General features: G+C 34.9%; 1 long non-coding RNA gene across 2 annotated transcripts; it reads right to left on the bottom strand.

Annotated features, from left to right (window-relative positions):
• Window positions 1–10,481: 10,481 nt before the first annotated feature.
• Window positions 10,482–12,521, bottom strand: LOC126671519 (uncharacterized). Of its 2 annotated transcripts, none has more exons than XR_007639035.2 (4): window positions 12,349–12,521; window positions 12,209–12,262; window positions 11,878–12,043; window positions 10,482–10,724 (listed from the first exon to the last, which is right to left on the bottom strand). It is a non-coding gene; the product is annotated as an uncharacterized LOC126671519 (long non-coding RNA). The 2 variants fall into 2 exon arrangements; XR_007639036.2 differs by having other exon boundaries at window positions 12,217–12,262.

Raw genomic sequence — 12,521 nt, 5'->3', positions numbered from 1 at the left:
AAGGAGTGCTAGACACCATATAAGACTAGCACCAACAACAGTAAAGCATAAACAACATGAAGTAAACATATATACGTAACAATTATCAAAGTCAAATAACAAGTTAAGTTCAATTGAGTTCCGCTTTGAAAAAATAGCCTGAAGATACATTTCAAATAACTTAGTTAAAACAGTAAACCAAATTAAAACCCAAAGTGGGGAGTTATCCGAGTTATTACAACTACCACGCTTATCCTTACATCTCGGGCAACCCAAGTCTAACCCAACCCAAACATTTTATTAAAGTATAAACCTAAGTTTAATGTCCGGAAAACCTTTAGATAAATCCATTAATCATTTGAAAACAACGGAACTCAATATAGCTTAACAAACTAACATATATCAACACATGTACAAGGTGTTCGATAAAAGTCCACAATGAACAACATTCTCAAACATGGCTCACATAAGCCTTACAACATACTGACATGCTCATATGCCCAAGCAACTTATAATGTGTTAAGTAATCAAAATAAGAAGCGGCATAGCATTTTACCATTATGCATAACTCGCATTCAACCAAGCATAAACCAACTGACACTAACCATAAACAATATCAACATGTTAAACGCATTGACAACCCTATAGCATGTATAGGCATCAACTAAACAAGCAAGGCATGAACGATTGGAAACCAATATGCATATTTGGATTTTAAGCTATAAATCCATCAACATATTCAACCAACAAGTGAATAAGAATATCATCAATCCAAACATGTTATCACAACTCTAGAACATGCATTTACAGCCACTAAACATGTCAAAACAGTAGCCACAGTAATCAACATGAATACACAAATCAACACCAACTTTAATCTAATCAACAATCATAACCTCACATGTATATACAGTCATAAACATGCTATATCAATCTAAAACATGCATATCCAGATCTAATTATGTCAAAACAATAACCATAGCATCACAACAACCAACATCACGATTTAACGCTATAACACGAGATTCGTTACGTACAAATAAAGGTAAAATGAAATTCAACACCCCACAAATCAAGAAACGATTTGTATTCAGATAAGGTATGCCACAACCTCTCTAAAACACTGGAAAACAAAGGATAATAAGACACAAATCAAAATAAACAATAGACGAATGAGTAAGCGATGAACAGAACATGTAGTTCACTTACCGAAAGCCAAAACGTGAATGATTGATGGAAAAATGAATGAATCAGTGTTTATCCCTGCTCTAGGGTTTTAGAAAAGGGATAAAATGAGATTGTACGAATTAGGGGCCTATTTATAGGCCACGTCTGATATTCTGATAGAGGGGTGCAATGCGAGGTGCGTTGGACCCATCGTGCCTTCCTCAAGAGAGGCAAAAATGCCTAAGATGCTACGCGAGGCACGTTGGACCAAACGCGCTTTCCATCACGCTTCCCTGCAATAGGCTCCAAAAAATGCAAAAACTTACACAAGGACCAACGGTGACGACGGACCAAAACCAGATTAGAAATGAGCCAAACGAGACCAACAAAAACATGAATCGTCACAATGTCGGAATGTTGACTTTAAACCAACCGTAAGGTGTTACAGTTGTATACTCGTTTTCATTGATAACATGTTAGTTAATTGCCATAAAATTAGTTGTTATGTACGTATTATTGGGCATGATAACTTGTTTATTTTTATTCTCACATGACTAGTTTACATGAATTGTAACACGTTCTGTTTGGTATATGTTGTGATAATAACATATCGGGTATGTGCGCATTAAAGCATGCGGGGTAGTTTCAGAGTTATTTTAGATATGATTTTGTCGATTTGAACATGCTTTGCATGTATGTTTGTTACCAGCCAAAATGTTGAATGATATCTGTTGATGTGTCGTGTGAGTAGCACGCGAGGTCATTTAGCAAGTTTTGTTGTTGGCGTAATCTCGAATATGTGTTGTGTTTTGAGTTGAACAATAGTGTTGACCCTTGTGTTTGTTTTAGATGTTGGGATCCGATAATGCCGGGATTGGTGCGTCGATTTATGTGAATTGGGATCATTTAAGAAATGATTATGAGGATGAAAAAGAGAGAGATCCTTCGGAACGGTTGGTGGAATCGAAGCGAGAATCTAATGGAAATTAGTGGAAAGTTGTACGGGTTACGATGTGGCCAGACATCATGAGCATGTTCCTGCTCGTGAGAATTTGCTGTAGGTATTGAGGATTAAGCGAGCTGCATTTGTGGAGAAAACTCGTCGACTAGATGCGTTGGAATATCAGAATGATCGACATTTGGACATTCTGAAGAAAGATTTGTAGCTGTTGACTAGGGGTGATTGTTCGTTGAAGGAATACACCGACAATTTTATTAGGTTGAGCGGTGTGAGACTAGAGTCTATGGTGAACAACATGGAAGTGCGTGTGAGATGTGTGAATGGAGTGGATGCGTCGAGGTCGAGGACCGATCAAGAATTGAATGGTTGTCAAGGTTGTGCGGGATGCAAGTCGGTAACAGGACTGTCTCGTGTCACGTCGGCAAAGAAGACTACGCGATGAGGTGAAATTTAAAATAAAATATTAATATCAGTATTATTCGAGGATAATTGGAATTTATAATTTATTTATTTAATTTGTGATTTGAGGATTTTAGAATTTAAGGATAAATAAATTTGAGGGTATCAAGTGCACTTCTCACGTAGTTTACTGTCTAGCAAATATTTTATCAAAAATTTAATTTTAAATACTCTTTAAATAAAGGTATTTGAAAATGTTTTTATCACATTATTGTGCACAAACATGTCACGAACATGCATTTTATATGCCACGAGTAAGTTGCATTTGACATGTTAAATGCTCATTAAATAAAAGAAATTAATAAAATGATTCATGTATAAATAGAACATGCATTACCGCTTCGGAAACATGAGTTGGTTGCAATATTTTGGGGATGAGAGGTGTCATCTTCCTAGTACACAATTGTGTTAAAGAATTTTTATCGATAAAGTGGTTTGAAAAGTTGTTTAAAAAGGAACTCGCGAGTCACGTTTTGATAAACGTATTTAAAGTCGTTGAATTTCGAACAGTTTTTAAATATGTATCGGAAGGTACCTGGACATATACTCTGTGATGATGGTGAGAAATAGAGGACGAATGATATAGTGTATGATTAGTTTGTGATAATCAAATTAAGTTGCACTCAAGGTTTAGACATGTTTAGTGTTGTTATGATGTTATCGGAATCAAGAAACATTTATGTTGGGTTCGATATATGAGTTATGGTGTTATAGATTAAGTTGTTCGCTTTGGTATGAATACTCGAAATTGAATAGTATGGACGTTGTACTCAAATTTGAGAAATTAAAGTGAGAAGATTTAGGGCCGGTTATGCTCCGTAAATATGTATAAATGATGTTTTAAACGGGGTCTTGAAACATAACGGTATGCTGAAAGATAGAGATTAATAACAAATTGTTTTATGAGATGTAAAATTTTATTTTAACGGAAAGTGTGTATCTTTTGAGGAAGTAGAGAATTTTCTATAAATGAAAATACTAATCGGCTTTTGGTTGAACTAATTTTATAAAGTTAAATTGTTTTTTATAATGGGGTTCAACTATGATGTTCAAAAGAAAATAAGAAGGTGTTTTTATTGTTGATGTACCATGGGTTTTCCAACCACTAAATATATTTCGGTAGGGAATAAAAGGGGATTTTAAACGTTAACTCTTTTTGAAATGGAAACAAAAAATATTTATTATGATATTGTAATGAATAAAAGAGATTTTATGAAAGGTATACTTTTGAGCAATAACCAATGACCCGAGATATTGTGATAATAATTTGAGAGATCTCTCGTGGAGAACGAAGTTGTTAAAGGAGTTGTCAGAGGAATCAAAATGAGTTATGTGCAAACTTTTGACATAGTCGTATCATGATCGGAAAGTCATTTTAGCAGGTTTCAACAATAAAGTTGGTTAGTCGAGTACCCTTTCGATTAAGAGTAATGGTGTTAGTTTGTGGTATTGTGTCGGTCAGTTGTTGAACATTTCATATGTTTCATTCAACGATAAATCCGTATAATACGTTTAAGAGAGAGTTGATTTTATCTCATCGAAAGTATCAGCGGGGTTAGAATTTGTGGATTGATGGATTTAAAGAAATATTGTTACATTGCTTTGTGGTGTTATTTCAGTATAGGTTTTTGCGGTATTGTTTATATTTAATATTTATGATTTGATTATGGTATCTGATATGAGATTGTGTTATACTGGGTGATCCTCGAGGAGGTCGGACACTCAAGTTGCTTTGGAATGTTAAAGAGGTTATCTTGTAAACATTTTGGAACCTTGTAGAAAGGTTTAAGATGATGCTTTGGATTATTGTACGTGAGATGGTACGTGTTGATTTCGTTTGGATCAGTGGGATTACCGAGATTTATGTTGAGCCGCCGAGGTTGCGAGCTAGAGTGTCACGACCCAATTTCATGAATCGCGACCGGCGATAGGGTATGGGTATGGTTGTACCGAAACCCGTAGCTAGCCTTGCGGATAACAAACATTTATCATTAAAAACATTGTACCTGCATAAAACCACATGCTAAGGGGCAACCGAGACTCCAACCTAGACTAGCAGTTTATATGTACAACATATAAATAATAAATACTCGGTCAACTCCGAGTCTCTAACATGGCATAAATATTAAAATAACATAAGTTACTATAATAATGCCAATCAACAAATAATCTAATTGAATTAATCTGAAAACAAGTACTATAACAAGTAAGACTTCTTACTACTGCGGTCTAAGAGTAAAATCAGTTCAATAACTTTAATAAAATAAAGTAAGACCTCCGAGGAAATAAAGAATCGGAGACCAGCTGACTCGCTCAAATCATAACCCTGGAAAAATTGGGAAAGCAACGGGGTCAGATATACTGAGATGAGTTCATGCAACTATTTACATTTATTAAGTGAAAACCTTTAAAAACCTTAAAACATTTGTAAAGCAATTTATCATTATGGATAAGCATTGAAACCCTAAACCACAAATAAACTAAATTCAGTTGTCGTGTCGGTGAGACATAATCCATAACCGATCCCCGACAGTCACTCAAATAAACAAGTGAGTCCCAGGAGACGTATCTTCCACCGGCGCCATCACTAAGGCGAGACGTATCTCTAACTTATACCTCAAATACCATATGATCATATACCGGTGCGCACGCAGTCTCGATGATGCCCATCGAGTAGTCCGCTCCAATTCAGATCCATAATGTCGAAAACAGTTCGAAAGCTGTATATACAATATATATATATATATGCAAAAATACAATTTACGTAATAAAGCGGTAAATAGCAATATAAACTCACTGCTTGCTAATCCACGTGATAACCTGGCAAGCAATCTAATCCCGGTTTGTCTCCGAAGCATGAACGGCCGATGAGTCTAGACAAGGTATAAATAATAATTAAAAACATACCCTAACTCTAGGGAGTACTAGACACCATGTAGGATTAGCACACGTAATAACAAGTCCACATATAACCGAACACATAAGGTTCATACGCATCCAAACCATAACCCAAGTTATAGAATACAAACAATATAAGTATCCATTTCAAAACACAATTTGAATAATTCAGAAAACAATTTTAAATAACCCAAGTTTAAATTGATATCAGTGAGTCAGCCGAGTTATCAAAAATACCAAACTTCTTCCCACTTGTTGGGCGACCATAGTCAACCCCAACCCAAAGTTAAACCAAAATAAAATCCAAGTTTACATTCTGGATAACTTGAATGATAATCAAATCATGGCATAAACTTGTCTACTAAGGCATAATCAACACGAATGAGTCTAACACAAACAACACAATGCCATCATGTCAAGAACGATACAAAACAGCCCCAATACGATTATGGACAGCAACTATATCGTTGAAATTTACTCAGCACATAAACAAGGTGAAATCATGCATTTACAAGCCAACCAATCATCCTATGATTTACTAAACATGCCAAAAGATGTAACGTTGATTCAAACACATAAGATTAGCCTTTAATAAGAATTTACAGCCCTTATTTACATTGCTAAAACAACAAATTAACCAAGCCATAATAATACGAATAACCTAGCTCCTTAACCCAATAATCAACATTTAAATCTAAATGTTATAGCATGATAATTCAATCGTAAACACCCTATTACAGATTAGGCTAAGCGTTTCAGAGATCAAATCAACCACAACATAGGTACAACACAATAGAACACAATCTATCGAATTAGCACGCGAATCTCTACGCAAAAACTTAAAGGATTGCAACACATACCGTAATGAATCGAGATCGGCGTAAGAATCGAAAGGAAACAGTAAATCAATATCCACAATACGCTGGAAAAAGGTTCGAATAAGTTAAGAGCCGATATACGCGATAAGGAATTGATTAATCGAAGAAAGGAGTATTAGAATCACTTACCGAATGATTATACCAAAGGGAATGAAGGTAAATAGAGTATCTCAGGTGCTAGGGCGGCTTTAGGGTTTTAGAAAAGTGAAAAATTAGGTTAGGTCGAGTTAGGGGTCTATTTATAAGTTAAAATATCAAATCTGACAGAGGGGCACGATGGGAGGCGCGATGGACCCATCGTGCCTTCCGTCGTGCCTTCCTCAGCCAAATGGAAAAAATGCCTAGGGCACGATGCGAGGCACGATGGACCAATCGTGCCTTCCATCGTGCCTCCCTGAACAAAGCTATAAAAATGCAAAAACTTGAACAGGGCCCAACGGCAACGACGGACCAAACCCAAAGTATAACATGGAACACACGGAGCCCAACGAACACCAAAAACGATCAACACGGTGACGGAACAACGCCGAAACCAAACAAAAAAACACGGGATATCACATAGAGTTTATGCGTTAAGTTGATTTTAAGTTGGTATCCTTGTATTTGTTTTTAGTGATGTGGTTTGGTTTTAAAAATTCGAGGACAAATTTTTATAAGGAGGGAAGAATGTACTACCCCAAATTTTTCCGGCAGTTTTGCCGAGGTTTCGGGTTAGTTTCTGTTTAGTTTCCGATTGTATAGGTGTTATTATAGTCCATGTGTTTGATTTTGTTTGGGTAATTTCTTGTTAGATGATGTGGGTTGATGAGGGGGTTGGTTAGGACTTAATCGATAAGTTTTTAATCCTTTTTATCGGAGTTAATTGTAATTGTGTTCGCATAATTTCGGAATCTGTCATAGTTTACTAAAACATCGATATCTCCCAATTGAATTGTTGGATCCGGCTCATCTTGAAATATGTTGTTCCTAAGAGGTTTATCTAACTTTCGATCATTGGGATCATCGTTTAGAGGTCCGGACGATCGTCTATTAAGGACAGACAATCGTTTTCACTTTGCTAATTTCTGCATGCTCTAGACGAGTAAGCAGACGACTGTCTGCATATCACAGACAATCGTCTATGACTACAGACGATCGTCTGTTGCGTTAGATCTATAAATAAACCCCATCCATTTCAAAAATTCAAAAATCGCCATTTCCATTATTCATCTTCTTCCTAGATGTGATTTGGACCCTAGAGACCTCAATTCTTCAACCTAAAACCACCAAACACTTCCATATACTTTGATTAACACATCTAGCTTGGATTTTGTCACATGCATTAAGTTTTGGCTTAAGGATTGACCTTTTTATTGTTGGTATGTACTTGGAGCATTGGTTTAATGTTTTGATCCTTCGATTTCTGAGTTTGTTGGCTTCAAGATATTTGTGACTACCTCTTGTCTTGATATCTTGAGTTGCGTGTCCCTTTTTAGTTGTAGTTCTATGATGATAAGTGGAATTGGTTAATGGGTTTAGTGTTGATCATGTTGACCTGAGTTCTTCGCATTTTCACCTTCGATTTATGACATGCAAGGTGTAATAATCCTAAAAAGTCTTTGGCTAGTTTGACCGTACTTCTTACCTAAATTGAGCAATTTAGGCCAAGTAGGTCATAAATTAGAGTTTAATTATTATATGTTGGATTTAATACTAGTCTGAGGTAAGGGCTATTATTAATTCAAATAAGCACGTGTGCTTAGAAATAAGATTTTCCGATAAACTTTTAAGAGTTAAGGTCGATGGTTTTGCGATTGAGTTAAATTGGATATTTAACCAATTCAGTATAATGATGAGGTATAAGGACAAGGGTGTAAGTGTAATGTTTTCAATCTTAAGCCATTAATTAAGATAGCATAAGAAAACAAAAAGAAATAAGAAAAATAAAAAGAAAAGAAAGAAGAAAAAACTTACATCTTCTCCTCATTTGATGTCGTGACCTCAATCATCACCATCAACCTAGGATTAGCTCACCAAAGTTCTTATTTTTTGAAAATAATCAATTACAAGACTAAGTTAATTAACTTAACTCTATCAATTTTAAGGTTTGCTTAAGGATTCATGGACTTTTGATGATTGAAAAAGTTAGGTCTTTGATTGAAACTTGGAGTTTTAAATTGCTATGAATTTTTTGGTGTTTAGGATGAATCTAGAGCTTAGTTTATGTGTAAACTGTAATCAATTTCAGGTATAGGAGAGGTCAAGCTCCGGCCAGCCATGTCCTTGCTCGGTGAGCAAGGAAATTCAGCCTTCCATGGCAGATCTCCTTCACCGTAGCAGAATTTTGCGCCGGCAGAATTACCTATGTGAGTTCTACTCACGGCGAGGCATCATGGCATCCTATAGGGGCTGCAAGGGGAGTCCCTATTGGTGAAGGGGAGGATGTTTTTGATGAGATAAAATGTTAGTTTGAGGTCGCAACGTTTTGATAAAGTTTGAATGCGAAATTCAAACGTTTTGTTGAACTAGTTTATGATGTTTTAGAATGATGTTTGTGATGCTTTAAGTTGATGTTTTCTATGGTTTGGAATGTGATTTGATGACATGAAAGTGTATCGGGATACATTTTAATAGAAATATGATATTGATGTAAGGATAAGTTATATCAAGTTAGTTTGATATAGAAATTAGACGCGACTAACGTGATAAGTTAAGTACATGTTCTATCGTGAGTCTTTTAGTTAGACTCTTCCCTATGTTATTTGTATATTTCTTAGATCCAACAAGGCAAGCGAATAACGAATAAGGAGTTACGCGCGTTTGACAGAAAGTTGATCGATAAAAGTAGGATTAGTAAGCGGTGAGTTTATAAATGCTTACATTTGACGTATTAAACGTGCATTACTTTTAAATGAAAACTATTTATATGAATTACATAGGAATTATTCAGTGTCAAAATGTTTTATGTAAAATGCATACATCATTGGTTTGAAACAAAAATAGATCCGATGAAACGAGCTTTCCTATTGAGTGGCAATAGGAACTGTGTGATCACCAGTTGAGCTTAACGAGTTTGAATTACTTTATCTGTGCAAGAGTTTGACATGGTGTGGTGTGATCTAAGTTTGACGTTGTGTGGTGTGATCTAGCATGAGATAACCCGATTTAATTACCTCGAGACTCATGGCTAGAATATAACCCGGTTGAATTATCTCGGGTTCTTTGTTTTATATTTGTGATGTGTATAAGTTTTGAATTCGCTTCCGCAAAACTGTTTGTTTTTTTTATGTGTATAGCACAGGGCTAGGTGGTATCTGTGACCATGCAAATAAGACTCTGGTTTCCTTACGTCGTTTGTGAATGATGCTGGATGTTTTGTAAACGTTAAACGTTTTTATGTAAATTATGTTTGAAAGCTTTTATCTATTCATAGAAAACTTTAAATTTTATTTTTTAAAAAAAATATATGGTTGAATTTTGTATTGTTTTCTTTTAGGTTTGCTATGGATTTTGAAACTACCATTCCCATTCCCATTCCTTAGCGTCGGTCGCGGTCTGAGATTTTGGGTCATGACAAGATTGGTATCAGAGCAATTTTTTCCAAGTACAGATTATTGCTTCTATGTGTTAATGTTGTTTGTACTAGCTCAACACTAGGAACAACTGCAGCTATCGGATTTGAGTCATATTATCGACTTGTATTTGTTGTTTGTTACAACTCTAAGCTGACATACGTGTGATAGATATGAAGTGGTTAGGTGAGTCTGCCTATGGATTGCTCTGAGCTTAGAAGGTAAGCTATGTATTTGTTGTTGTTTTGTTTAGATGGCTGACCAAAGATACCCTAGAACCCGTGCTGCTGCGGCATAAGAGGTGGCACAAGGAGTGGCACCAGGTGTTGATACCCAATTTTGTCCGGCCAAATACAAATAAAAGCAATTGATTAAACACAATAAATATATTAGTGTCCAAAATTTAACCATAAAAACAAATAATCGATATATTTATTGCAAACAAATTTTGCATTTTAAAAATAAAATCAGACCGAATATATCTTTTTCCGAATAATTTGATCTCGATGAGAATCGTAAAATTTATATCCCTTTTACTAGACCTTTTTATTATTATAATTACGATCAATAAATGAGTAAAAATTAAAATTGAAGTCACAAACAAAACACACTAATTTTTATTAGTTCGACATTTCAACTTAAAGTGCTACAAGAAGTTAGAATACTCAATTGAATGCAAATTAAACTAAGATTGAATTAACACTACAAAATAAAAGCCAATTAATAAAAATTGATCTTCTATTTTTTTTAGCCAACAAGCATGGCCCAATAGCATCAACGGGCCTCGTCCAACTTGCATCTCTGCCCAGCTATCCAGCTCTTCTCCTCAACCTGCAAATACATGAACCAAATGTAATGAAAAAAATCAGATTAATCATCAACCTTAATCATTACAACCATCAGAACTAAATTAACAAAATTTGAACAACAAAACACCCTACTAATATAGCTTTGCTGAGTATTATGGTGAGCCAATAAGGAGCTGCCCAGAAACTCATTTGTCTATAGAAAATGGACATTTGTCCAAACATGAAGAGGGGATGAGAAATATATCAGGAATGAAGGAACCAATATCGCAGGATAAGCAGGAGCAGAGATAGAAAAAAAGGGAGGGAAAAAATCAGAAAAACTTGGTGAGAGTGATAGGTGATAGTGTGTATAGAAGAAAAACAAAAAAACCAGAGAAGCATAGTGAATATGGCAAGCATGTACAATTAATAGTAGTACTGACAATAACATATGTTAGAAGGACCACAAAGCAGAGCATAGCAGCAAACAGGCAAAAGGTAGCAGCAAAGATTATCAATTCTACAACAGAAAAGCAGAAATCTATTTAACCGATAGGTATAATACTTTTATTATCATTGTTTTCTCTTTTCTAACTCTTTGTCACAACATTCATTTATATTCAGGAAAATTTAATTCTGATTTCGATGCCATTTTGAATTCATGAAGATTCATTTCAGATATTGGATTACCAACTCAATACTAAGATGAGTGGATACCCATCTTAGTTATCCAGAAATAGTTTAATAAACTAATTTATATACTAATCAAAACCAAAACCAAAATGAGTTGTATAAATTACACATGATAACAAGTAATCAAAATAAGTACAGAGATGGCTTCTAAGTTTGTTTCTCTGCTTTCATGCTGTTCCCCGATTTTTTTTTACTAGTTCATTCTACATTTATTTTCTACTTTTGAATATGCTGTGATACCATACTCAGTTAGATTAAACTGAAATCTGTAAAATCATATCAAATCAAAAAATCTTCACTGTATTCAAACTCTCATATGGTTAGATAAATTCGATTTCACTAGGACCCATAAACATGTATGCAAGCATAATAAACAAGAGAGAAAACATATCAAAATAAAGAGATATAAAAAAAGGGAGAAAATGGTGGAAGCTAGAATTTCAGTAACAAAAGAAAGTAAAAATATAACAGGCATACAGTAGTAACATAGCAGGAAATAGTACCTCTTAGCTTTTTCTTGTTCGAGCGGGCTGTCTTCGATTTGATTAAACCGGATAGCTGCTTTCTTGGCCTCAACCCATACCCGTGCTAATTGAGCGAAACCTTTTGATTCAATCCAGTCGATACATCTTTAGGTGCCCATTTAACAGTCTCCATTTAATCACATACCTGTAATACAAAAAAAAAAGAACAGTGAGCAACGCTAATATCGCTTCAATTAAACTAAAATTCATAAACCCTCTTTGGCCCCATTGAATTAGATAAACACATAATAGCAAATAACGAAAATCAAGAATAAGAATAATAGGGTTTATAATCATAAGTGAAAAATACCTGCTAACCTGTTTTAATCTTCGATTCAATCGAATCACAAGATTGTACAACCACCTGCGATTGCATTGAAGTCAGAATCAAAAGCTACCCAAAATATTCAAGAACCCTAATTTTAGAAAAAAAATTAAACAATAACTCACACAAAATTCATTTGAAAACCATTGATTCAGTAATTAAGGAACTCATGTTCATTTTCATTTGCTTGGCTAATTTATGTGAAACATGAAAGAAAATGGAAAGCAGAATCAAAAGAAAAAAATTGGAAAGAAGAAAGATTATTAGCCCGCGTGAGAGAAAAAGAAAATGGATAATA

Source organism: Mercurialis annua, linkage group LG3, assembly GCF_937616625.2.
Source record: "Mercurialis annua linkage group LG3, ddMerAnnu1.2, whole genome shotgun sequence".
Taxonomy (NCBI): domain Eukaryota; kingdom Viridiplantae; phylum Streptophyta; class Magnoliopsida; order Malpighiales; family Euphorbiaceae; genus Mercurialis; species Mercurialis annua.
Note: the sequence above shows the minus strand (reverse complement) of the source record. Positions and strands in the feature narration are given on the sequence as shown.